Source organism: Falco biarmicus, chromosome 5, assembly GCF_023638135.1.
Source record: "Falco biarmicus isolate bFalBia1 chromosome 5, bFalBia1.pri, whole genome shotgun sequence".
Taxonomy (NCBI): Eukaryota; Metazoa; Chordata; class Aves; order Falconiformes; family Falconidae; genus Falco; species Falco biarmicus.
This window is the reverse complement of record NC_079292.1, coordinates 35,331,021-35,358,330: the sequence shown is the minus strand read 5'-3', so window position 1 is coordinate 35,358,330 and position 27,310 is coordinate 35,331,021. Positions and strand designations below refer to the sequence as shown.

At 37.9% G+C, this 27,310-nt stretch overlaps 1 protein-coding gene across 9 annotated transcripts in view; it reads left to right on the top strand.

Annotated features, from left to right (window-relative positions):
* Nucleotides 1-27,310, top strand: part of CNOT2 (CCR4-NOT transcription complex subunit 2) — a 91,565-nt gene that overhangs the window by 10,771 nt on the left and 53,484 nt on the right. For 3 of the 9 annotated variants that reach the window (XM_056339450.1, XM_056339456.1, XM_056339452.1), the window contains exon 2: nt 23,688-23,760. The exons of 3 other annotated variants lie outside the window; for them this stretch is intronic. The gene's annotated coding sequence lies outside the window, so the exon portion shown is untranslated. Of the gene's footprint in view, nt 1-15,799; nt 15,879-23,687; nt 23,761-25,286; nt 25,328-27,310 lie in introns of all 9 variants that reach the window. 3 more of the 9 variants (XM_056339451.1, XM_056339457.1, XM_056339454.1) reach the window with 2 other exon arrangements.

Below are 27,310 nucleotides of genomic sequence, written 5' to 3'. Positions count from 1 at the left end.
CAGGGCTGTGTCAGGAAACTTGGTATTACGAGGTTCATGGGAGGTTGTTAGGAGAGGGGCGTTTTTGGAAAATCATTTCCTATTTATCTTTGTGTAAAGAATCACTACCTGCTTTTTACTTTAAATGCTTAATTGTCCTGTTAATATAACTTAATTTTGCGAACTTAGTGTGTTTAACCTGCACTCTTATAACTTGCTATTTATGAAAAGTTTTAGGTATTTAGGTATTTGTGGAAGATGGTGTAACCCCCCCTTTCCTCTTTAATTATGTGAAACTTTGAAATTTTATGTCAGGTTTATTCAATGTCTGTCTTTTTGACTTGCAACTTATGGAATGAAGGGATAGTCTTTTCATTGACTCATACAGGGTCGGAATGAGCTCACATCCCTCTAATGTTGCCCTTGCCATGGCATGCTATAAAAATGTCTGGGTATGTTTTGATCCTTTGAGGTATGGATGTTCTGGTTTTGAACATGTTTTCTGTGAAAACTCTTAGTCACTAATAATTGTAGTGACACTTTAAAATATCTGTTACTGTTTTTACTGGAAAGGAAGAAAGCATCTAAAACCGCAAGAGAATGACAGATTTCACTTAAGACGGTAAGCGTCTGCAATTGTCATGCATGAAGAGCATTTAAAATAATCCAGTTGTCAGTGTCAAACTCTAATACTGAAACAGAGGAGGAAAAAAAAAAGTGAAAATGGTCTTGCCCTCATGCTTTGTAGTGTCAGACCCAGAAGACTTACCAAGTTTTGCCTTAGTTGAAAGAAAATTCCCTTTGGTGGTGTGTTTCTTCTCTCTTGAGTGCAGCTACCACGGTTCTGCCCACATTAACCTTTTTTCTTTTGATTTTTCTATTTTTTTTCCTCTCTCCTCTGAAGAACCACTCAGTATTTTTCTCTTGGAGGTAACAGTCCAGCAGTGTCAGGATAAGAGTGCTTCTTGGAATAAGATGAACAGCTGCTGATAGAGTAGGTTTGGATTGGGTTCCACAGCAAGGTTGTGTCATTCACTGGAAACCTTACCAGGTCCTGCTCCTGTCAGCAGTCTGACCTCTGTGAATGCTGTCAAACTGGCAAAATAAAATCGGCAAAAAAATCAGAATTACGAATGGCTAGAGTACTAATGGAAAAATGTCTCTTGAGTAAGAGCGAGACTTCTAGTGATACCTTGTAATTACACATCTGTTATGAGGAGGTGATCTAAATTCAGGGTTGATATATGAAGTGAGAGTGATAAAAATCTATGCAGCACTGCTGTGGTAGTCATATTCCTCACATATTCATTTTGTAATAATTTCCTTACATTTTCTTGTAATATCAAATATGCTTTGAAATTTTGACTATTAAAAGTTCAATTTTTTTTCCCCACTTAGTAGCCTAACTCAGAGTTTCTCTGTGTAAAACTAGGGAGGAGCAGCTAGGTTCCATCAAGTGATGAAGGCATTCCCAGTGTTAGTATAGGCACATAATGCTGTGAAATTAATTTTTATCTGAAAATGTGGCTTTAGATAAATACAGAATGCTTTAGCTAGCCTTATTTTATCTCCTGTGCTCCCAGAATGTCTCCTTTTTCTGCTTCTATGCATTCTTACGGCTTGGGGTTTTTTTATCCCTGTACTTTTCTTACTTTTTTTTTCCCCATCTATTCTTTCCACTGTTTCTTTGCTTCCCCATCAATTTAAGATTGAAAAGCGAAGTTTTGGATTAATCAGCAGGAATAGCAGTCAGGTAGTCTTTCTATTGCTATGTCATTAGCTTGTCTCATTTTCAGTTCATAAACTGAGAGGGATGTAGGTCACCGTTTATATGAGCGTTTGAAGTTTCGTTACAAACAAACCCCTCCCTCAGTCACTACATAACCCCCTGCTTCAATAACTGTTAAAAATGCAAACTCAAGGAAATCAGAATTTAAGAAATGCTTGAATGAAGGTTTTCCTTCCTGTCTTAAGTCAGGTTTCATCTGCATATCACTGTTACATAGGTTTTTGATCAAATGGTGTTTTTCCCAGGGGACTCTGGTCTCATTTGTTAGACAGGATGCATGGTGTTTGCTCACTGAGGTTTTTCTTTTTTAATCCATTGTTCAGATCATGCTATGCAAAATTCTAAGTAAATTCCGCATTAATGTTGTCTCCCCAATTTCTTCATTACAATGTCATGGAAGTGCTGTATAATACAGTTTTCAAGAAATTATGTATTTATATTGCCTCACTGAGGTGACAGCCATGCATTACAAATAGAGAAATTGAGGCATTGCCTTAATATTTCATAACAGAAATATCTTTCATTTAATTTGCAGCTGTGAATGGTTAATGCTTCTGCATAGACTCTTGAAATATTTCAAGCAGAAGGCACTTGTGAAAATCTGTGTGGCTCCCCCATCATTAAAAAAAAAAAAAAAAAAAGGACAAACCGTGAGACAGGCATAAAGTTAGTTTTGTGACATTTAAACATTAGCTAGACATACTGCTTTCTTTCTATAGTCTCTGCATCATTAATTAGAAGAGGATAGAGGTAGATCTTGACAGTGGTCCCTGTTCCATTGACTGCACACCAAGAGAATGAGGAAATCCAGAAATGGTGGATCCTGGTCTGAAGCTCTGTGTGCTGTAGTGGGACCCTTTGGGACTGTCCGCTTTCCCATCAGCATCTTACATGTCTGTCTCTTTCTCTCTGCAGTTTCTCTTTCTGTTCCTGTTGTGAAGTCTTAATTCCTCTTCTGGTTTCCTCCTCCCCTGTGTCCTAGCTATTCTCCTGATGGCACCCAACTGATTTTCAAGAGAATTAAAGTATTTCTCAGTCCTGGGATGAAGAGTCCTTAACTACTCTGCAGCTGGGCTTACATCCACGCTGTCACACAGAGGTCTCATGCAAGAAGGTGAAACGTGTTATGGAAAGGCTGAGAGAAATTGTGGAATACTGTAGGATCTCAGTGTAGCATGTGAGTGTTGCAGAGCCTTACAACCGAAGCAGACTTGAGCATGTATTCCTTGTGATGGTACACAGTGCCTTCCTAAGATAAGGGCATGCCCTGCTTGTGAGTGTTGCACAGCTTTCAATACTAGAGCATTCCAACAGATGAGATATTTTAAAATGTTTTCAGCAGGAGGAGGGTATTTTCTTGTTCAAAAACATCCAGAAATTATTAAACTATCTTAGCTACTTTTAAAAAAAAATAAAATTAATCAGTTTGGCCTGAAAGATCATTGAAGGAGGTATTTGGACATAAAAGGTTTGTGTATTCTGTAATTTGGCCAAGTGAATGAATATGGGGTCTTAAAAGCAATGACAAAAATTATCCAACACAGTATTACTGCCTATGCTGTCTGGAACAATATAAGTTGCTCTTAAAAGTAAAAATGAATCTGTATGTTTTCATAGCTTTTTCCTTCTTCCCAAATAACACATTTGAAGGTAATTTTAAACAAGACCCAGATTAAAGTGCATTTCATGTGCATGCAGTTTATTGTGCAGCTCTCTGAATATAGAGTATAAGAAGAGCTGTAGAAAATTTCTGAAAAACGGTTAGTCTAGAAGTGATGGTTAAACCTGAAATTACAGGATTGTTTTCATAATTCCTAGCTTCAAAGCATGATATGGTTTTCAAAGTGAGTTACCTGCCCAAGATTTCTTTTGAAAATGGCAGTTTTGGAGTTATTAATGGAATTAAATGCTTAGAAAAAGTATTTTTGCACGCTTTTTTTTTTTTTCTCTGACAAGAAGGTTCACTTGAGGGAAGTTGTATCAATGGGAAGATTACTTATTTATTTAGGAAAATGGAGTGGAAAGCAGAGCTTAGCTGTAACTTCATAGTTATGGAATGGCTACCGTTGCTACATTAAAAAAAAGTTTGTATTGTAAATGAAGATACTTTAGTTGTAAGGGTTTGAGAGCGTTGTGTAGTAAGGAAAAAGGGTGAAACAATTAAAGAGCAAGTTTTTGCTACAAGAGGAGTGGATGTTCTTGAGTGGGGTGAAGGTTTTAATTGTATTTGGTGTGTTCACCTACGTTAGAAATATCTTGAAAATAATAAAGGTGTCTATTCAAGTAGTATATGAGTTGTTTTCTCCTCTTCTTTGTATTGTACAGGTGAGACAATTAATACCCAGACTCAGCTATAAATCTTTCGGTGTCAATTTAAGTTCCACATTTATCCCAGTATCTTCCTCCACTTAATGCTTGAGGTGAAGTTTCTCTTTTCTGACTTCAGCTGGCCAAAAGGTAGACGTCTAGGACTTTGGAAGTCCAGGGAAAGAAATGGAATCACTTCTTATGTATCCTTGAAAACACATGAATATACCAGAAATGAGCTGTTGTTCACTGTTCAGCATAACTGAAGAGAGTACGTTTGATACTGTAATGTGAATAACAGATCATACAGTCAGTTTAAGTGCTGCTGTACCATTTTCCTCCTTTTCACACTACTGGCAATATGCAGATATGCTGCAGATAATGAACAATCAGTAATTTTCTCTAGGATGGACTTAAAATGTGTAGCCGTGGCATTGTGAGTTGCTGGAGGAAAACTTTACCGCTTTATGCTTCTATTTCCAGGTAGAGATATTTTTTTTTTTTTTTAATTTTTTTTTTTCCTTGCAGGTCTTGTTTTTTGCCTGTAACCCAGGGTTTTGGTAAAACTCTTCCAATGTAAATAGGCAGTAGTGATGCTAGGCTTGTACTAAAGTGTAAGAACCTAAGTAAGTCTTGTATCTCTATAGCAATTACAGTATAATGTATTAACAACTGTGAAACCCTCGGGTAATTTTTTTTTTTTTAAAAAAACAACACAACCCCACAAACCAGCCAGCATGTAACAATGTATAGTCAGTGGAATCCCTGCAGGATTATGCATTTTTTTTGAAGACTGCCTCCATGTGCCTGTGTGAGTAGTGTTTATTGAGATCACGAATGAGAATGTGGTTAGTGCATTTTCCTGTAAGGGATCAGTTCTGGACTCGTGCTTTCTTCTCCCCTCTCCATCAGGCCTGTGTTGTGGTGTTTGTCCTTCTCGGTGAAGGGCCTGTATTGAATTATGGTTTGTTTGCCAGCTCTTCACTAGCTTCTTACTGCTTGCTCCTCAGGCATAGTGCCTCTGGGATCTTTCCTCTTTAAGCCTTTGTCTGGGAAACCAGAGTCTATAGTTTATAAAAATTGTTAAGATTCTTTTGGCTGGAAACTGAAAAATTTTTAATGTATAGTTTATAATGGCATGTAGCGTTAGTACAGATTTGTTAATTTTGCAGACCCTTAACGTGTGCATCCCCCTTCACACGCAGATATATAAATCACTGCTGGTTTTGACAAAAGATGTTTTAACTTCCAGTTTTGTTCTTAGTTTTAGAGACTCTGAACAGTATAAATTGGATTAGGTGTAGAATATGCAGAACAAAAAGTTTGCAAGCTGTGTAATTTTTGCTTAGTTAATGACTTGACGTCCTCTAATTTTGTGCTTGTTTTTAGAGTTATTGTGGAAAAGCCTTTATCAGTCCACCATGCTAACAGTATGAAGTTAGCCCAACGTACTGACCTTGCTTATAAAAACCTCTGTAGAATATGAGGTAGAGTTCTGGTCACCAATTCCTGTCTAACAAATTTCTCAGTCAGGCTACACTGCCTTCCAGGTTTTTTGAAGGTTTTTTTCAAATTGAACTTCTGTCTGTGTCAGGTCAAGTATTTAATTTACTCAAGAATCATTGAATTTTTGTAGTGTTCAAATTTCTTTGTGATGTGTTTGTCCTTTAAATTGGTTATTCAATTTTACAACTGTAGAAATCTGCTTGATACTGATGGACTTAAGGTAAACATGTACTGTGGAAACTTTTTTTTTTTAAAAAAAGTTCTGGATCAGTAAAATATAATGGTAAAAAAAATATATCTAATTTTCTGAAAAGAGTTAAGATATGGAAGTTGTTAAGGGAGCCTCCATTAGGGTGGGAGAAGTATATTGCTTCCATATACATCATGTAACTGACACATGTTAATCATGGTGCACTTCAAAGGAGTAAACTACTGAAACGGTTTCTTTCATTTAGGCTTTTATCTTGGGATGTTTGGTCATAATTTAGGAACCTTTTACTCTGAAAGAAAAGTATGAGTGGGTTAATTGTATTTAATTGAAAACTTTTTCTTAAAGGATTTTTTTACACTGGAGCCATACCAAATGACATTAAATGGTAACTGTGCTAATTAGAAAAGACGAGGATCTTTCATACTTTAGTTAAAACTTTTAAGTTTCATGCGGTTTTGAAGATTCTTGAAAGGCCAGTTCTTTTTAAAAGTGAAATTTCTTTGTGTTAAGCATCGGCGTTGCTGGATTTAATTTCAGTATTAAAACCTATAGTTTCTCAATATTGCAGGTAATAGATTTAAGAGTGAGGTGAAATTTTATTTTTTTCTTCTTGTTACAGGGAGGTCTATAGAGATTTCTGGAATTTTTGTATATTTTAATTCTGTAGTGAAAAGAATATGTTTACTCTTAATTTACAAATAGGAGTTGCAATCTCCAAACTTCTATGCCATCAGCTATATGTTACAAAATAGGGCATTTGGTTTTTTACATAGGTGGTTTTTTTTTGAGGGATAATATAACCTGAGATTGTGGCTTTGCTACATTTTGCATTCTTGCACGACTTAGTAAACAGTTCTCAAGTGAACTTCCTTATAGAACCTTGTTATGGGAAAAATAAAATTTGGGATTGCATATTGAAAGGTGCCTCAAAACACCTCAAACCCACAGTGTCACTTTCATTAATCCAAGTTAACAAAATTTTTGTCCTCCTGAGATGTAATAAATCCCACATCTAATATGGTGCAGAGAAGTGCCTGTGATATCACTAGCTGTTGCAGAGGACTCTGATCCTGACCTCAAGATCAGAATGTCACCAGGAGGCGTAAATGTAAAAAGCATGATACCCACTTAAAAATATCTTTAGCTTGTGTCCAGATAGGAGACTGACAGTAGTGTCTTCTATTGTCAAGGTCACATTTGTTAAGCAAACACTTTGGATTATTGGGATGCTTAAAACTACCTGATGGACTTCCTAAGTAATGTCTCTGTTATCCCTTTAAGTAAATAATGAATCTGTTAAAGGGTTAACAGGGATGTTGCTTAAGCATTAGGTCTAGCTTTCCTCATTTAGCTCCAAGGACCTTCCCACAGGGTTCTTATGGAAAGTAAATGTCCAGATCCAGGGATTTCCCTGCTGTTGCTGAGTTAGGAGAGGGACAGCTGATTCTGGATCTCCTGTTTTGGGGACAGGTATCTGATCTAGTATTTGCTAAACATACCATACAAAACTCTAGGAGGGTGTCCCCTGAAGTGCTGTTTAAGGGTTTCTAAAGCAGAAGTCATTAAACTGTTCTTTGTTTATATGACTTGTTTCTTTGCAGCTGGTCTTGCAGCTTACCATTCCAAAGACACTGAGGAATAAGCTGTCTCTTAGAATTATTTTTATATCTCTGCCTTCCTTGGAAAATGCCAATCTTACCATTTATAGCCTGAAAAAGGTGTTTTGTATAAGAAGTGAAAAGCATTAGATGGAGAGATTTTAGAAGAAGTGTGGGAGTGTAAAAAGCAATGAAGGTCTGGGACTATGTGGGCTGTTCAGGACAGTGTCATGTTTTTCTCTCACGGAAGCAAGAGAGAGAAACTGTTTATGCAAGGTGCTGGCTTCCCCTAGAAAGAGATAGGGAAGAATGGTCTAAACCTGTTCTGCTTTACTTCTGTGGTGTCAGCCTTCTGAGTGAAATGTCACCTGCAGAGCAATAGCTTTGATAGAGCCATGTCTGAGCAGACTATTTATGATCATCACTGCCACAAAGCACTTTCTGCTTCCTTTTTTTCCTTCATTCATAAAAGCTTCATGGCAAACAACGGCCTGCCAGCACAGGTACCTGTGTGACAGGGAAATGAGAAAATAAACAGGAGATCCTGCCAGTCTTTAAACTGGCTACAAAGTTGCTGTGAGAACCAGTGGAGAAGTTGGTTGGCAAACCCTGCTCTGATAAATCTGGGAAGTTGTTTTTCACTGTTCATTGCTAGACAGGCTTGCAAGCACTGCCTCAGGCTCTAACAATTATCTCCGATTTCCAGCAAGGTAGCTGAATTAAAGAGAACTGCTACATCAGGGAGAGATGGGAACAAGTTTCTAAAGAGATATTTCAGGTAGTTTGCTGGGCTTTTGTCCAGCTTAAATGTCATCTAGGAAGCTATTGCTGTTCTTGGTCCTTCTCACAAAATTAGGTTTTGGAGGTGAGAGATGGAATGTTTCATAGATGGAGGAAGATCCTGGCTTGCCAACTAATTTAAATGTGTCATTGAAGTAAGATGTATGGTCTGTTCATGATGCGAGTAATATACTTCATGGAGTATCCATTTGAAATTGCCCAAGTTGAGGTGAAGTCCAAGATACTTTTCTGTATAGGGTGCCTTTTCTTGTAACTGTTCGTAGCCATTATACTTTTGTGCAGTATTTCCAGAATAACCTCTGCATTTTTCCTCTGCTTTGATGCCTACTTAAAGGTGAGTATCATGTCAGTAGGCAAATGTGTAGAAAGTCCTGTTGTTTTCCATGTCACTATTACTTTTTTACAAAATTCACTTGATAAGCTACTAACCCAAAACAGAAAAGGTTGATTGGGACAAATCTACAAAATGAGTTATGGTAAAATAAACTTTATGGGAAGAAACTTCAAATCTGTTGTCTTGCGTTCCTCTGTTTTTTTAATTTTTGTTTTTGTTCTGGTTTTATCTGTATGCCTGTCTTATCCAAGTGTAGCTTTCTGATATTTTCCTAACATTCAAATTACTTCTCTTCGTCTTTAATTGTGTCTGTTTCCAGGAGCCAGACCTTCTGCCTTTCTAGTAGCAAGTCCTGGCTTTTGGCTGCAGTAGGCTGAGTATCTGTTATAATAGGCTTATAGAATTTAGTTCTCCACAAGTAACAGTTTTTGTAGTAAGTTGTTTGTCTTACTTCTCAAACTTTAAATAGGGAAACAGAAGCTGAATTCCTTGCATTCTATCCACAGGGAGGGAATGAAGGAGGGAACCTATGCCATTCAGTAAAGAATATAAAACTGGGATTTGCCCTTTTGTGTAGTAGCAAAATATGCTAACAATTCCCCATAAATTTTGTTTGTGTTATTACTCTCAGCTGGTTAAGGTCTGTTCTAACTATTCTGTACTAACAAATATTTAGTGAAAAATTTTAGCTTTAGAGGCTCATTGATAGTATGCAAAGGAAGGAAAAGTAGACTAACTTGTATGACATTAATTTTCATTGTCAATCTTTTTATAAAACTGTTAGCGTCATTTTACTTATCTGTTGCTTTTGGTGTTCAAGTGGTACTGTCTGAGACCTTTGGGGTTTTTCCCCTTGTCTCAGTTGCTCTTTATGTTCTCATCAGAAGCAAGTGAAAATGGATATAGGGCATATCCAATTCAACTCAAAGTAAACTCTAAAAGAGACCTAACATTTAATAATCCTGTCATCTAAACATAAAGTGTTCTGTTATGCTTTATTCAAATAATTTATTATGAGAATGTATTGAACTTTCCAAAAAGTTGTTTTGCGTATTGATATTGTAACTTAGGACTTACTCGAAGTCCAGGTATGTACAAGAGCAGAGATTATACAAATAATATTTTTCAATTGATTTGTCATGGAAGGTTTTAAAATACTTTTGTTGTATTGTTACAGGAGCTATTTTTAAGGGACGAAAGGCCAGCAAATGTGTAGCAAGAAAAATTTGAATATGAGGCAGCCTGAGGATGATACTATTGGGAAGACTTAATACAAATATATATTTTTATATTTAAATCCATGTAAATATCATTATCTCTAGCATTGACTTTGGAACACTTTTTGAATGTTTTATTATGCATACATATCTTTTAATCTTAATTACATATAGTTAGTCAAGATCATCTCTGGATACTCATTCCTAGAAGCTTAATTAATTTTAAATACTGCAGGAGAAGGGTTTAGCATACATAGTAACATTTGTAATACTGAAATTTGATGTAAAGCCTTAAGCATTCTAATGTACCTTCCTTTAGAAGAATGGTTCTTAATATATTGTAAAATAATCAAAGCAGTGCTCTATATGGCTCTATTTATAAGATTGCCTGTGTAATGACTTATTTTTAATTACAAGATCCTTATGCTTTCAGACATATCTGTGCGTACTTCAGAAAGGGAGCTTTTTTTCTTCATTTGTCTTCTAAATACTACTAGTGGCTTAAGAACTGATGAGTGGAATTACTGCTCTGGTCTGTCAACAGATTAAAAGTGTGGAGTGGCATAGACAATACTGAAGCAATAATTTGACCTAATGAGTTCTTGCATTGTCATCTGCAATACATCAAAAGAAAAGTTTGCTATTTAGCTCTTCCAATTTAAAGAGCAAAAGGCTGAATAGTTTTCTGACTTGAGAACTGATCGCGTTTATGAAAGAGGAAATGAGTAAGCTTCATGTTGTTCCTAGGTACTTTGGATTTACTGTCCAGGAATAAAGATGATTTTTCTAATCAAAGACAAAATAACCTGGACACTGATCAGCTGGAAGAGATGTGCCAATTAGTTAATTGACAGTGCTACCTTGTCTTTCCTATAAAAGGAATGTAAAATCTGGATAAGCCTTAGAAGGAGTAATTATAGCCGTACTTTTTGCAATTAGATTTTTGTATTTTTGCTTGATAATTATAGGTACTCTGCAAAGACATATGTTTTAAGTTATCTGTTGCCCAGTGTTGAAAAGTAAGGAATAAAGTCCGCATTTTCAGTGTACCTGGCCAGACAGTTATGCAGGTAAACATTCAGTTAGGAAAGAATATGCTAAGATATTTAATGTGAAAATCAGCTTTTCTTGAAATTTCTGTATGAAGGATATGTTATTACTGGGGAGTTGTAGATCATGGTGCTTTTCTTATATTTTTCACGTTGAATTTTTCTTCCTTGCTGTCTCTTTAAAGCAAGAGGAGGGAAAAGGCTCTTCTACAATCCTCTTTTCCTCCTTAAAAAAAAAGGGGGGGGGGGGGGGGCGAGGGGAACTTAGTTTTCAGACCTTAATTTAGAACAAATTGGGCCCTTTTGGTATTGATAAAATTCCCTGTGTGTAAAAGCACCTGCATTTAGGGATGGATTGGCCCTGATCCCATGCTAAACATAGCTCGACTTAAGACATGAGTTTCTGATGGCAAATTGTGTGTATAGTGTTTCCACTTGAGGAGTAGGTTGTGTGAAAAGTAAATAGAGGCATGATAGAAGGGACACTGCTGATTGGTTTTAAGTTGATACTTTTTAATAACACCTTTTGAATACTTTAGCATGAGGCCTTTTTATTTACTCAAATACTTCTTCCCTCCCTGCATCTCAGTTGCTGATCTACAGTTTGCTGCAGAAGCTCTTTTGATTGTCAGCAAAGGTATCTTGCTTGTCTGTTCTTCTCCTCACGCACCCTTTGCTGCCTGCTGGCTCTTCACGGACAGGATTGTTTCTGCTGTTTGTTGCGGTTGGGTGCTGCAGTTGGTCTGGGTGCACAGGAGTGTGTGAGCAGTGCACAGCATCTGTGGATGAACCAGGAAGTGCCAGTAAGAGTGAAACCAGTGACCTGCAAAGTGCTCTCAAACCAAATACTCAAAATACTGTTAGTATTTTTGCTTAACTTTTGGTGACAATTAGGCAATTTTTTGCAAGCAGAACTGACAAGTGCATAAACCACCGTTTCATGGTTTTAATAAAGTCTGTAAGAGATATTTATTGAAGTCATGTACTTGTGTCTCTGTAAGGAGTATGTGTATTTTAAGGGTGAAGGCATGTCTCCTTATCCTTGTAATAATAAGTCCTACTTAGGAGATCTGTAGCTGTTTATCATGAATTGCACTTTTATTGTGCTCTGTTATTGTTGCTGCATTACTGTAAAATTGCTGTACTGGCAGCCTAAAAATAAGGGCATTTTGGGATTATCTAATATCCACTTAAATAGCGGTGGATAAAATGCTTGAAACGTTCATGGGATATTGTACTGTGGTGTTAGGTTGAATGGAAAATTGGAGAAGAAAAATATACCTGTGTCTGGGCTATGTTGATTTGAGTGAATTAAACTAGCTCTGCATCAGTGCTTGACTGTGCTAAACTAGCACAGGTGTGTGTTTGTAGCTCCACTTAAACATACGATGCTTGAAGAACTAAGGAGAAGGAGACTTGGAGAAACCATAATCCATTAGATGAAATTGAATGAAATCCAGTTTCAGTGTAAAAATAGATTTAGCTGCAGTGATGTATACTGACCAACTTCAAACAAGAAAGCAGGAATAGTGCAGGTGTGCTCAGGTGGGTGGTGTTGATTCACACTGAACTCCCAGTGTCCAGAGGCTGAGTTGTTGTCCCAAGTGTCTCGGTTCCATTTCTGCGGACACTGTGCCAAATGCTGCTTGTGTTCTAAAGACAGCGCTCAGATGCTGCATACAACAGTTTGAGAGATCCTTAGTTTGCTTGTTAACATCTTTGCCCAAACTTCTTATTGAATGCAATACTCCTTTAACTATACTTAAAAAAAAGTTACTTTTGCAGGTTTCTGACGGTTGTGAGGATTGTTTTACCTTTGAGGCATGAGCCACACGTGTGCTTGCACAATGATCCTTGTAAGTACACAGCTACTTGAACTAGAGACCTCTTCTCCTTTGTAAGTGGTGTTTAGCTGGAGTGTTCTTGGTGCCCTGCCCTATTTGCTGACAACACTTTGCTATTTTTGTTTTTCCCTGAGTTGTACAGTTTTTCATTTGGAGTTTCTGGCCTTTAAGTCTACTCACCCTACTTGTTGTTGGTATCTGTGGTAGTGGCTTCATAGTCTTTTTCAAGTTGTGTGAGGTATAGGGCCAAAAGGTGGTGGCTAGGTGCAGAAGCTTCTTTTTAACTCTTCCTTAAACAGCAGATGATGGATGCCTGATAAATTAACCTGTCTGGGCATGTGCTTCAGGCTGCAAATTTGTGCAGTATGTCAGTGGATCTCTGTCTTCCCCACATCATCTGGAAGTAAAATAATTGACAGGTCTTGTGCCATCTTTGTCCTTCAGAGGAAGCACCACCCCCAGGTGCTAGGGGGACAGTGGCTTTACTTCTAGGATTTAACTGCAGGCATGGCAGTGTCTGGTGCATTAGAAATAGAGGAGGGGAAGGGAAACATCTCACAGCCTCGTGGATGCTCTGCAGTAGCTGGTAGGGGCTGGGCTGTTCTTACCTGCTGTGGTAGCCAAAACCCAGCTGTGCTTTGCTGCAGACTTCTGTTTCCTCAGTTCTTGGAAAGAAAGGTCAGAATTTCCAGGCTTGTAGGGGGGTATTTTTGGTATTGCCTTCATGTCTGGCTGTTGACAAAATTGGAGAAGTTTTAATAGTCAGAGTTTAGGGACAGGTGTTCTAAAAAAGCCCAGGATATGCAAGACTATACCTGTGTCTTTCCAAAATGGTTATGTCTGTTGTAGAGGATTTAATAAATCTGTGGCATTTGGTGTGAAAGCAGATGATCTTTCATTTTTTCAAGGTTTTTAGCTGACAGTGATTTCCATTGAGCATCTTTTCTTTTGCCTCTTCCCCCACCCCCCAATTAAAGTGGATTTTATACTGCTTGAAGACCTTAGCTTCAGCTTTTCCTTACTTTCTGTTTAGACTTGCAGAAAAATACTGTCAGTTCAAGGTTTCACAAGCATTACCTCCAGTACCTATGACCCATCTGTATTCCCTTGTTGCTGTGACTAGATGTCCCAGCAGGTTCATATCACCTGCTTTCTTCCCCCTGCTTACTGTTTCCTTTTTCTTTAAATAAAAAAACCCCAAACCACAACAAACTCTCTCCTGTTCTTGATAACACTTGCCACAAGTCTTACCAGTTATGCTGCTACTATCCTACAGTTCATCACTACTTTTACCTTTCTGGAGTCAGAGTGTGGCTTTCAGCTGTACACTGGAGAAAGTTTCATTGCCCTGCAGAGGGGAAGGATTTTACAGGCTGTTTTTCTAATATTAAAAAGGAAGAATGTTGTGGTTTAACCCCAGTTGGCAACTAAGCACCACACAGCCACTTGCTTACTCCCCTCCAAGGGGGATGGGGAGGAGAATTGGGGTAAAAGGTAAAACCTGTCTGTTGCGATAAGAACAAATTAGTAATTGCAATGAAATATAATAACAACAACAACAATTATGATGAAAGGGAGAGGGAGGGGGAGAGAAATAAAATCCAAAAGGGGGGACACACCTCCCCCTCCCCAAATGATGCACAATACAACTGCTTACCACCCACTGACTGATCTATGCCCAGGCAGTCCCTGAGCAGCGATCGCAGGCCCTGGCCAACTCCCCCCAGTTCACATGCTCAGTATGACATTCTGTGGTGTGGAATATCCCTTTGGCTAGCACAGGTCAGGCTGTCCTGGCTGTGTCCTCTCCCAGTTTATTGTGCCCCTCCAGACTTCTCCCTGGCAGGGCCCGAGAAACTGAAAAGTCCTTGACTTATTGTAAAGATTACCTAGCAAACTAAAAACATCAGTGTGTTATTAACATTATTGTCATACTAAATCCAAAACACAGCATTGTACCAGTTACTGAGAGGAAACATCAACTCTATTCCAGCCAAAACCAGGACAAGGAGAAAGAGGGAGACATACTAAACTTGGAGCATTCATCTTCTCCCCTCCCTCTTCCTTAGGGCTTCAGCACTGGCCGTTCTCTTGGCCAATCAGGAAGGAGATCAGTGTATCTCTTGATTTCAAGATACTGGAATGGAAATACGGAAGTGAGCATCATAGAGGAAGTTTTTTTTTTTGTTGTTTTTTTTTTAGTGATGCAGATCTGCTAACAGTAAAATATCTGGTTCATTGGCTTCCTTATGGCATTAAGATATGATGACATGGTCTCCATAATAATGAAATAGTGGTCTCTTAATTAAAAGAGACTCAAGAAACTGTATTCTTGAGTTGAAGCATCATTTTTTTTTTTCCTCAATGGAGGACTAAACTTCAAGCCCAGCGCCCAGAAATTTTGCTCATGTCCCATCAGTTGGATGCAGCTGACTGGGCTGATTCTGGACACAGTATCTGTGAAGATTCTCCTGTCGTCTTGGATTCAGAACCCTGTTCAGTCTTGGGCTAGAACAGGGATCCTCAAACTTTTTAAACAGGGGGCTGGTGCATGGATTAGGTGGCAGGGAGTCATCTGCGGCTGTTTGGTTCCCCCCCAACCCCCGGTGGGGGGTTCTGTAAATACCGGGGGCCGGATTGAGGACCCTGGGGGGCCATATCCAGCCTGCAGGCCGTAGTTTGAGGACCCCTGGTCTAGGTGCTTATCATACCACCTAGACTAAGGCCCTTAGGATTGTCTTCATAACAGATTGCTCCTTCCAATTTAAAATTTAATTTAAATTAGCTTAACTTAATCTAGGATGGGATGCACAGGTCTTGCAGTTTAGAGTTGCTCATCCCAGTGAAGCAGAAATGTCACATCAACTTTCTGGAGTGATCATCTCTATCAGTACAATATAGCAGTATTGAAGAAAATACTGTGAAGTCACATGGTGTTTAGAAGGACCAAAGAAATTAACATGTCAGAGGTTGAGTTTGCCTTTAGTTTGTTTTCTGGATATCGTGAGTACCTTAGTAGAAGTCTGAGTCACTTCATGGCTTTGAGTTTGAATGGGAGACTTGGACCAGTGTATTAGAGGTGGACATGTACAGGTGGATCTCTGTCAGCTCTGCTTAACATATTCAGAAAATAATTCTTGAAATAACAGTTCTGTTAATTATAGTGCTGCAGTGATGTGTGTTGGGATATGCATGCCTTGAAGAGCACAGCAGGGTCAAGATTTGCCTTGGACCAGTGGGAAGGTTGGTTGCTCTTTTAATTACTATCCATACTCCTGTTTGGACCTGCTTCTGCATCTTGTTGGGAGCCTGAAGTACTTTTCAGTTTCCTTTTTCCAGCAGTAGTGTCTTCCAATTTTTAGGATAATATTAATTTAATGTTTCTTGAATTAAAATTTGCAATTAAAATAATGATTGCCTACAGTAGATATTTTGAAATGTCCTTTATTGATAGGAGAACCACTGAAAACCAGCTTGAATGGTTTAGGTAGCTGTAATTTCCAGGTAATGGAACAAATAAGTGAGACCATAAAATTATGTAGTATCAACAGGAAATTGTATAATGTCATTGACACTGTAAATGCTTACCTTTACTGGCCCAAGCCAGATACTTTCTTTTTTTTTAATTACTTCTTGACCATATACCCATTTAAAGTTCCTTTTATCTGCGTGTTTATTCTCATTTTAGGTTAATTCAGCACTGGAAATGGCTCAGTATCAATATAGCGATGGCAATTTAGTCACATTTCACATTTTGCCCTGTTATGCCACAGTAAAATTGTTTTCTTGCTAGCATGTTGTCCAGAGAGACTACTGGTTTTAATTCTTACCATTGATCAGGTCATCGTAGGGAGCCTGTGTTACATCTGTGCAACGTGGGCTGAGTCAGTGTCTTCGGAATGCTGCAATTTTATGCATTTTTGTGGTGACATTTACTTGCCCTTTTTTATCCGTTTAGAAGATCTTTGACAATCTGAAATCTAACTAAATGAATGCTCCATCATTTTTAGTCATCTTTATTAAAAGTAGATAGTCTTCCCATAGGAAATTCACTCTTCAGATGAAGTCTTCAGTGTATGTACCCATCCTAGGTACTGAGGAAAACAGTTTATGCACAGATAAGAGATGCGGATTTTAAGGTTATGTTGTCAGAGGTGCAATATGAGGAGGAATTAAAAGTGAAAGATGAAAAGAAGTTGTCAAATTGTCCAGGCTAATGAAGAAATTTGAAAGGAGCAATTTGAAAAATGTTACTGAATGTGCATATTATTAGACAGAAACTGAATATCTACTTAGGTTTTATGACTTTGAATACCCTTCCATTATTATTTTGTGAGCTTTTCAGGGTGAGGGGATAAAAGAAAGCTTACGTTGTAAGAGTCTTCTATTGTACAAGTTAAAAAAAACAAAACCAAAAATCAAAAAGACCCCCAAACCCAACAACAAAAGCAAATGTAAGTGTTAGCAGTTCCTAAAGCTTTTTCAATCTGTAGTTGGCAGGGAGACCTTTTTATTGAGATATGGATGTATGCACATGTTTGTATGTGTTTATATCTTGATATATGGATTGTTACACTCCTGCCCCTTAACTTTGGTGAAATGAAAATCTTTGTTCTGCTAGGACTGTTAGGTCATCTGGATGATGCAAGTGAACAAGAATGTGGTTGTGAGGTGCCAAGTAGAGCCGTTTATTTTTTTTCCCAAGTAAACTGGACAGAAAAGTATGCAGAGATGTAAATGCTTTGGGATGATCTCTGCATTAATACGTTAAAGCTATTAATTGAAACTTTCCTGCATTATCTTTCTTCATAATAGTCAGATTGTGACTTTTTCTGAGGGGAAGCTGTTACTGTATTTTGGACATTTCTATGGAAAGAAAGGTGATCTTTTTGTTTTCAGCTCCTGAAGTGGTTAAAGGGGAAACTGATACTAGAACAAGCTTCAAGTATTTCTTTTTCCCTATTCATTTTACCTGCATAGTAGGAAATTTTAGAAGCTGTACTTGAATATTTCTGTGCATCTGTACTTACCAGGTGTGACACTTGGGTTACGTAGGTGAACTTGTCCACAAAGTAGCGGTGGTTCTGCTTTGATACCCATCTCCCACTCAAGTTAATATTGGTACTGTTACATAGTAAAAGATAATTGAGTATTATGGATCCTTTGTGTTTAATGTTTGTTTTCTGTTAACTACCCTTTGTGTAGTAGTTTTGTGCTCCTGCCAAAGTTCTACATGTTTGAGCAGTTTGTAAATAATTTTTGATTGTTTTAAGTGCAGGTCATTGGTGCCTGCTCTACTTCAGGCTTCAAGTGCTGCATCCTGAGAAACTAACGGCAATTTAGAGCCGTCTTAGATGAGTGTAAGATGCAGCTGAAATACAGTATGTGAAAGCTTAAGTAAATGAGCTGCGGGTAAATACAGTAAGTGATAAACTTTGTTTTAGTTTATTGTGCATGGTTAATTATTCATTTTAGATGGTGGTTGTATTTCTGTGTGACAAATAAAATGACGATATTCATTTTAGCATGAGCCCATTAGAAATCAGGCATGACAAATTTAGGATTATTGGCTTTGTTCCAGTCAGTAAGATCAGAGGAAATGTGAAGTATACTCAGCTAGATGCAGTGAGTAGGTCTGCCTTGCTTATGTTTAATTACTAACAAGTTTGAAATCTGGTTCACCTACCTCTTCAGGCTCCCTTTATAGTCAGTGGATAGAGGTCAGTCTAAGAGTGATTCCTCCCCTGATACTTCCCTTGACTGACTATAAAGCAGGTCTTAATTGTTACTCTTGAAAGCAGGATTCTTCATGCAGCTCGCTGTTTCTGATCTCTTCCATTACTGACAAAGACCTTGTACTGCAGACTTGCTTGGTTTGGTGAAGCATACAAAAGGGCCTCATTTACCTAGAGAAACCTTTCCTTTTTATTTATGCATTACTATAGACAGGAGCTGTTTCTCTGTTAAAAAAAACAAATAAACAAACTAAAAAACCCTCACCAAACAAAAAAAAAACCATTCTCAACAGTTTGTTCCTGAAAATGACCTGCAGTGGTTGGGATTAGGATCTGCAGGTTTTGCAAGTATGTAAGGTTGAAGCATATAAGAGTATTTGATTTTGAAGGAAGGTGTGGAATTGAATTTGATTTTCAACTATAACAACAGTAAATCAAAGTTGAAAATGATGAAATTGTCCATCAGTCAGGACTAATGAGTATAAGACTAATTAATGAGTGTGAAGACTACGCAGAGAATACCTTTCAAAGTAATTCTTCTGCAGGGAAAAAAGCAGGCAACCTTTCCCAGTATTTAAAATGCAAATATTAAACTAATGTATCACAAATAGAAGCAGACTATATTATCTGAGCTTAGCATACAGGAAATGTTATGCAAAATGATGTGCATATTTTAATGTGTTTATACTAAAACACTGTTTTGACACTTTTACTGGGATTTATAAATTAAATAATGAAATCTTTCCAGTACTGAAATACTTCCTGTTGTCCTTACTGTATGTGACCTAACGTCTTAACATCAGACGCGTCTTTGTTTTAGCTTTGCATTAATCCATGTTAAAATTTGGAATGCTTGAAGAAATGTTTTCCAATTTTCCTGTCCCTTAATTTTTTTTTGGTGGTGTTGGTTTTTTTTTTTTTTTGGCTTTGTGTTTTTGGGGTTTTTCCTACTAGGATTGATTTGTATGGAGACAGTTGTCCAAGCTATGCTGTCTGAAATTTGAAGTGGGACTGGGTCAGTATGATCACTGCATAGTATTTCTGAAAATCAAAGGGCAGGGGGAAAGGAGGGAAGCTGATACTTGAGGAGAAGATGTTTAAGTTTTCTGTGCTTCTATCAAATTTATCATTAATACCCATTTTATCTTTTTTTTTTTAGAAGAGATGGTTACTTATTTTTCTGTGACCTTTACTCTGTGTCTAACTTTCTTGTAAAATAGCTCTTAGAGTGCATCATCATTCTGGGGTTTTTTGCTTGGTTTTTTTAGTTAAACTTTTTAAGTACCTAGCAATGTTTTTGTCTCTGTTTGTTAGAATGAAGGGTCAGTCACTTGGGTGAGGTTTTGGAAAAACTAAACCTATGCTATAGATAGAATTTGACTTGGGTATTACTCTGGAAGTTTAATCTGAAAGGGGTTTAGTACAAAACCAACCTGTGCTAAAGCAATGCAGTGTCCTCCTGTGGTGGATCAGAAGATCCAAGTAGAGTAGAAGCAGTGGCAACTGTATTTTAAGAAGAGCTTTTGGCACATGCAGGTATGGTCCATTTAAGCTAAGGAGGTATGTCCTAGACTGAAGCTGCTACTACAGGTTTTCTGGAAAATTGTAGTAGGAATACTTCACTGCAAAACTGGAGGGAAACTGTAGGTTTCATATGCATTTTCTTGGGCCTTGTATTTGTTGATATTTTCCTGAATTATTGTATGATAGACCAGAAACTAATATACCCATTTTGCATAAAAAGGCAAATGCTGAAATGACAAACAGTGCAAATACATAATGAGGACTACTGATTAACAGGGCAGGGATGTAGTGCTTGTTGTGAGTAATAAGCCGTTCAGACCAACAGTGCGTTGAGGGAGAGAGGGAAGCAGACACGGTTCCAGGATGTATACATAGGAGTGCCTGTGTCCAAACTGTAGTGAAATACCGTTGCTGTATTCACAGATGTTAGGAGCTCACATGGAGTACTGTACTTACAGAAGTGTATTAACTTCTAAAAGGACTAAAAAGGAACATAAGTCTAGCAAAGATGGACCAGAAGAACAGAGAGGAAGAACCAAAGCTGCTCTCTGTTGGGAGTGAGCACAAAAGGAAGGGGAAAGGAAAAGCTGTTCTTTGCCCTCTGGGAAGGAATAAGATCATCATGATGTTTGTATAAAAGGGTTTTTAGGAGGTCAAAGGGAATTTTGGTAAGTATGATCAGATGCTGGGATAGGTTCCTCAGGGAGGTTGTATAAGCTGTTGTGCATCTGAGAGCTAGTAATGGTGTTGCCCAGTAGACACTGTCTCCTGCCTTCTGCAGAAGTGAAAGCTCAGCAGGAGCTAGGAGTTACCATGCAGGACATAGCTGCAGCTGCTAGCCTCTCTTGAGTATGAGGTATCTCTTTGCTAGGGAGAATTTCCCATTTCCTGCAAAATTCTTAATCAGCAAATTAACATCTAATTTGGAAAAGAAGAATACAGCTTGATGCACAGCCTTTGGGCCAAAGAATTCTCATTTTCCATGAAACATGGAGAACAAAAGCCTTGTAATGAGGTGGAATTATAGTGATTTTAATCAGCATAGTTTGTGTATATATATGAAATAGGCTAATATTTTTATTAGCATGTTCTTTTCTTAATATAACGTTATATACATGTGTAACAAAATGATGAAGATTGGCATTTTCTCATTCGAAATGTATTTATTTCCAATTTGCTTTGACTATAGAACTCTCAAGTCATATTTTGGTACTCAAGTAAGGTCCCACTCTTGCTTTATTAACCCTTGTCCCAAAGATGATGAGGTTGGAGTGTTGTGAAATCTAGTTGGTGCCATTTTAATTGGCCTGGTAAAGATTGCATTATAATGGCGTGAGGGCGTGAGGTGTCTGTCTTCCGTTAGAACTGAGTGGAAAGGTGCTTTGGTGTAGCTGGTTGATGCTGTAAAGAGAGGAGAGGGAAGAGCTGAAACCCAGATACTTCTGTGACACTGCCTGGAGAGGCTTTGCAACCCAAGTCCTTTCCCTTCTTGCAAGGGAAAAGGGCAGCCTAGTTTTGTGTTGAAATTGTGGTACTCGGTGATTATACTCTAAAACCAGTTGCTTATGCTGTGACTAATTTTATAGTATCTATTCAGGAAAAGAATATAACCCTTTCTCTCTAATTTCTCTTATGATTTTATTGTATTTGCATGTCAAATATGGTGCATGCTCCCGCTGATAGGGTTGTAAGACTGAAGGAAAGAGCCATTCCACGTATAACAAGTCTGAATTCAATGAAGTAAAAGAAACTTAATACAGTCTGAATGATTACAGCATTAGAAGAAATAATATTGTCAGGTGTATGGCTAGAACTGAAATCATAGCATTTTAAAACAAGTAAAAAAAGCATTACTGCCTGTGGGGTGAGGCATTCTGAGTTTAGAATCTACCTGGGAGTCTTGGAAAATAAAGTTTTATGTCTTACAGTATTGGAGCTCTCTAAGGATCCAGTCCTTTGTCAGGTGGAAAGGATGTCTGCCTGTAAGACTTCAGTGATACAATTTTATATCTAATGTAGTTCTTACAGAAATCCCTTTCTCAAAAAAGAAACCTGTGGATTTTCAACAGTATTTAGTATCATTTCTGTATTGTGAGTTTAAGAACCAGCTGTCAGCCACATCCTTGTACACAACAGTGCCAAGTCCTACTTGTGTTGGGCAGTGCTACTGCTCTTTGCTAGTGCTGGCAAAGGGAGAGTGTCTCTGGATCATCTGGTGTAAGCACTCAAGAGACTAGGTCCCTTTGCAGGACCAGGGGTATCTGAAACTTTCTGCCAACTTTATTGGTGTTTTATATTGACTTGGCAACCATTGTAAGTGGAAGGAGGAAGACAGCCGCTTGCCTGCCATCCTACAGCTTCTTTGCAGGACGTGATGAGGCTGGGTGTGCACCAGGGTGATACAGCAACATCAGGTGGCAGCCTCTCCTCCTTTGCTTCCTCCCATTGTCCCACCATTGGCAAACCATGGTTTCTGCTGCATGGTGCAGCCCTGGTTAGGGCTGCACTTTAATTGCTCAGGGACCACAGGGCTAACTGCTGTGGGCCTGGGCAACTCGGTTGCATTCTTCAGGCACTCAAGAACACTCTGACTATGTCCCCTGGCATATCAGTTTACCTTATAGCTGCAGTACCCTCAACTAGTTGTGCTGTGGTTCTTCTGGCCATCACTCTTAACAGAGTGAAAGTGCCTCTTGGCTCTTTGGTGAAAAAAGAATTACAACTTTATCATTGCATGCAACAGCTGATCCCTTCACTAGCTTAGGGTCCTAGAATGCCACTCTGCATTCAAGACTTGGGTGATACGGTTTTTCACCAATGTAGTTGTTCGTTTCCTGTACCCATTACAACTGGAACGTACTGATTCTGGAGATCCTAAAAGGTCAGAGTCTCTCTGCTTTCCCAATTGTTTTTTAGTGATTTTTGCCTTTTTTGGGGTGGTTTTTGTTTGTTTGTTGGTGTTTTGGGGTTTTTTATGTTGTTTGGTTTTTTCCTTCTCATTTCTTCGGTGAACCAAGATTTCTGGTGGAAGTGTTTTTGTTCCCTTCCTTCTCCTTTGGATTTGGAAATGTGGATTCTGTGCTTCCAGCTTCTGTTTTGTTTTTTCCAGTCATCTCTGAAAACTGTTGGGGTGTGGATTTGAGCTTCTTCCCCTGTTGTCCCAAGGGTGGTTCAGAAGCGTTTAGGTCTGTCTTGTAAGGAGGCAAAGTTCCCTTTAAGATGTATAATAGAAAGATCCAGCCAGCATTCAAGTCTTATTGGGTTTAGCAAAGAATAAATTACACACAGTTTAAAATAATTTGGGGGGCATTTGTTGTTTCTTCTGTGGTTTTCTTATGAGACTTCATTCTGTATTACTTTTAGAATAACTTATCTTTAGAAGATTGAGGCGTCTGTGCCTTTCTGTTTGGACAAAGGATCTGTAGATATGTTAGATCTCTGTAGCCTTTTAGTTCATATTGCCAACTCCTTTTTCTGGGGAGGGGGGGAGCTTACTACTGATTGATCTTTTTGCTAAGTCTCCAAGGTAGTACTAATTTTGTTTTTAAAATGAAATTTTGACAGTTAATGACTCCTGCTTTACTTTGTGTGTGATCACTGCTTTTTATTGCATTTGCTTTAAAACTACTGAGAAGCTTTTTAATTTAAGTTTAATTTTATATTTTTTTAGGTGCACAAAATGTTTTTGTCTTCCCCCCCACCCCCCCATTTATGGGACAGTAAGAATTGTAAAAAGCTTGGAAGATAACTATATTTTTACTAATGATGTTTTATTAATCTACTTCATTTACAGGAAGTGGTCATCGGTCAAAATTTGCTTACTTCAGCAGAGACAAAAAATTAATGGGCAAAAGTACAGTGAGTAGGTAGGTAGCTATTTTCAGTGCACTTAAGGTTCTTTGAGGAGAACCTTACTCAAAGGGAGTGGGATAGTTATCACAATGTAAGATTTTGCTCTTCAAAACATTCAGGCAGTACATTCAACAATGAGGTGTTGAAGGAAGTGGCTCTGAAGTATGAGATTTTATTAAAAAGTGCCTTGGAATGCTGCATATATGCATTCATGTGGTAGAGAGAAATGAAACAAGTGTATTTATTTTTACATGTGCTTTAAAAATTTTTGCAAGTATTTTTCTTTAAGATTTGTAAGCGAAGTGTTCTTTCTGATAATTTCCCCAATTTTGAACATAGTTTACTTAATGTAAGTTATAAAGGGATTGGGCACAGGCATCTTGTTGTTGACTGTTGGAGTTTTACTGCATTCCATCTGCTGATATGTAGTGTGATAATTGCAACACTTCAGTATATTCTTTTCTTTTACAGTATTCTGTAATCAGAACAAAAATTAGTCAAGGTTCCATGATCGTAGCTTTGCAGCAGTAGTACCATACAGTGGGTGGGTGAGTTCTGCATTTTGATATGTGCATATTTATCCCCTTAATAAAAGAAACAGAATAAATCCTTGATTAAAACTTTCAAACTAACATAGTCTGCAAATAAATGTTCTTTGGAATCCCCAGTGTTCCTTCAGCTCAAATGGCAAAGGCTAAAAAAATCCCCACAAACAACTTTGTTTTGTTCATACCCTATGTGATTATTAACAACATACATTTCTGTATTTAAGGATAGCATTGCATTTAATTCAGTAGAGTAATCTCTGAAGAGGGAAGGTTCAATTTCAGGACTGTTTTGTTTTGTCTTTACATCAGTAAAGTAAAAATTCAGTGGCTTTATTTTTCTTTGCACGTTTCAAACTGTGGTGCTAGGTAATATAGCCAGTTTTTATGTTTGTGGCCTGAAAGTAGAGTAGGAAGGAGGTGACATTTCTAAATGGGGTATTACACTATTTTAAAATCTGTTTAATTCCTGTGACTTAGGAAGGGATTTCAATGGACTGCAAGACTGGGTTAATTAGAGCCTACGAATTATTGGAGGAAAAAAAAAAAGCAAATGTGATAAGAAGACATGGAGTTAAAAACATACTAGTTATCTTTAGGGTTTTGCCAAATATGTTAAAGTAGCATGGACATGTTCCCAGGAACATGTCATGACATGACGTGCTTAAGATTCATTAAAATAAGATGAGCAGTACAGTCAGTGAAGCTCAAGAACAGCTTGCTTTTGTGTTTTACATTTTGGCAATATGTGTTTGAATTTAATGATACACTGCAGAAAGTCCCAGAAGTAATTTTGAAGAGTTGTTCATTTAATTTGTCATGTATTGTTTGTTATGCTTCAGTCTGAGGATTTAAATGTGAATGTGAACTTTTCTCCTATGCTCTGTTAGCTTTTGTCCCAAAATCCCAAATTGGTTAGGAAAAAGTTATGCTTGGCATAGGTTGGTTTCTTGTTCCTCAGAATAACTTATCAGTGTGTTGCTTTTGCTTCCAAGGCAGCCTCCAGACTGTTTTGGCTTTCCTGAAGCAAAGCTGGGTAAGTAGTTTACTGTTAGAGAGTGTGCCTTTTTGCTAAGAGTCTGGTGTGGCTAATAGAGTGGTGGCAAAGTGTGTTTCTCTTCAGTCTCCCATGTAGTGCTTGAAAGAGGCTGAGATCTGAGCAGCCTGTAGCGTGGCATTACGGTTCCCTACAGAGGTGAAGGCTCAACTTTGCAAGCTGACATTTAAAATGCAGCAAATGGAGTGAGTATGTAGACTCGTACCAGGACTTTGGGAAGTTGCAGTTCAGTATCCTCAGTATCAGGAAGACAAAAGCTGTCCTGACTTAATTGTTGTGGTGAGGAAGGCAGGTGACTGCTCTGGTTTACTGAATTTATTTATTCTGAACCAGGCAGTAGGATCACTTCTTAAAGCCAGAAATCCTTGAGACAGATGCAGACACCAGGGCATGAGGAGTAAGGACTGGTATAGCTTGAGTGTTCCTACCCATGTGATTCAGGAGTGGCAGTGCAGCCCTACTTACTCAGATTTAGAGTAGATCTCATGCTTTTTGAAGCAGTACCAGACAGACCTGTTTTCAGATGAAAAGTAATTCGTTTATTGAGAGTAATTTTCAGCTCTGTTCTTTTTGAAGTATTGAAATGGGTTTGTCTGGTAAAATAAACCTGCTTTGGTTGTGTATTCTTCTATCTGCGTTGTCTCTTTTCCAGTCTCTAGCACTTTTGATACCAAGAAATATTACAGAAACCTCTCACAGAAGTCTATACCTAATGTGTGGTTTGCTTCCCTTAAAAGTAGGTATTTTAGAACAGAACTTGGAACAGAAGGATGCTTTCATGAGAATGTTTTCGGATGTGGATTTTTGTTTGTATTAAATCCTTGAGAACAGGTTTGTTGCTTTGAACAAGAATGAAGTAGTTACATTTCAGAGACCCTGATTTAAAGGATATGTCAGTCTCTATGAGCATATATGAGGGGGAGGGAACAAACTAAAGATCTCCTTTAATATTAAGCGTAAGACCAATTATAGAAGCCAGTAATCTTTACAGAAAGAAACTGCAGAAACTTTTTAGAGAACAGCATGCATGCTCTCTTCCTGATGAGAAGAAATCAGGAAGCATCAATACAGAGCAAAAAAATTAGATAAGCAATGTTGGATGTTCCCAGAGGGACTTCTGTTTTATTTTTTATTAGGCTAAGCCCCACCTTTTCTTTCTTAGCAGTTTGTCATATCACTATAAATAATTGAGATTTGAAGTAATTTTTCCTCTGAAATTTATCAGAACTGTGATAGGAAAGCTGTTAAGCTGGAAAACAGTTGTAGAAGGAGGAAAACAGAACTGACCAAGGATGCACTTTCTACCCAGAAAGTAAAAAGCCTAAACAGTTTCATTTCAGTCTTTTGTCAGTTAATTGGACTATAGACTTCACAGGAAGCCCAGAAAAATGAATACACAGTGGATGCTGAGAACACTTTAAAAGCTCACAGAGCCTCAGCATACTGAAAGTCTTCATAGAATTACTGTGTTCCTAAATAACCTGAAACATAGAAACTTTTAAAGTACTCTTTTAAAAAGTTGGTCCTTTAAAGCAAAATCTACAGCTCTTCAGTTTTAGCTGCTTAACTAGGACTGTGCATGCCCAAAGCAGCTAAGCATTTAATTTAAAGTTTACCAAATCAAAATAAAAAGCCTCTTCAAATCACACAACTTTTCTCTGTATGTTCTTTGTGGCTTGCTGACAGATTCTTTTCCTTTGGCATTCCTGTTATACTATGTGAATCATAAATTAACAAGCATTGGTCAATATTTTGTTTTTTTCAATGGAAATTTTAGACTGAGGGTTAACTCTTGATGTGACATGAAAAGCATAAGGGTAACGGTACTTTAGGTCTTTTAGGATCCGTGGGTTTATTGGGTTTTTGCTGCTGTTCTTTCCCAATGAAAAAGCAGTTGAGCAGATAAAGGAAAATAGCGCAAGCAGGTGCTGCATGGCAACTGGCACCCTGTTGAGTGAAAGT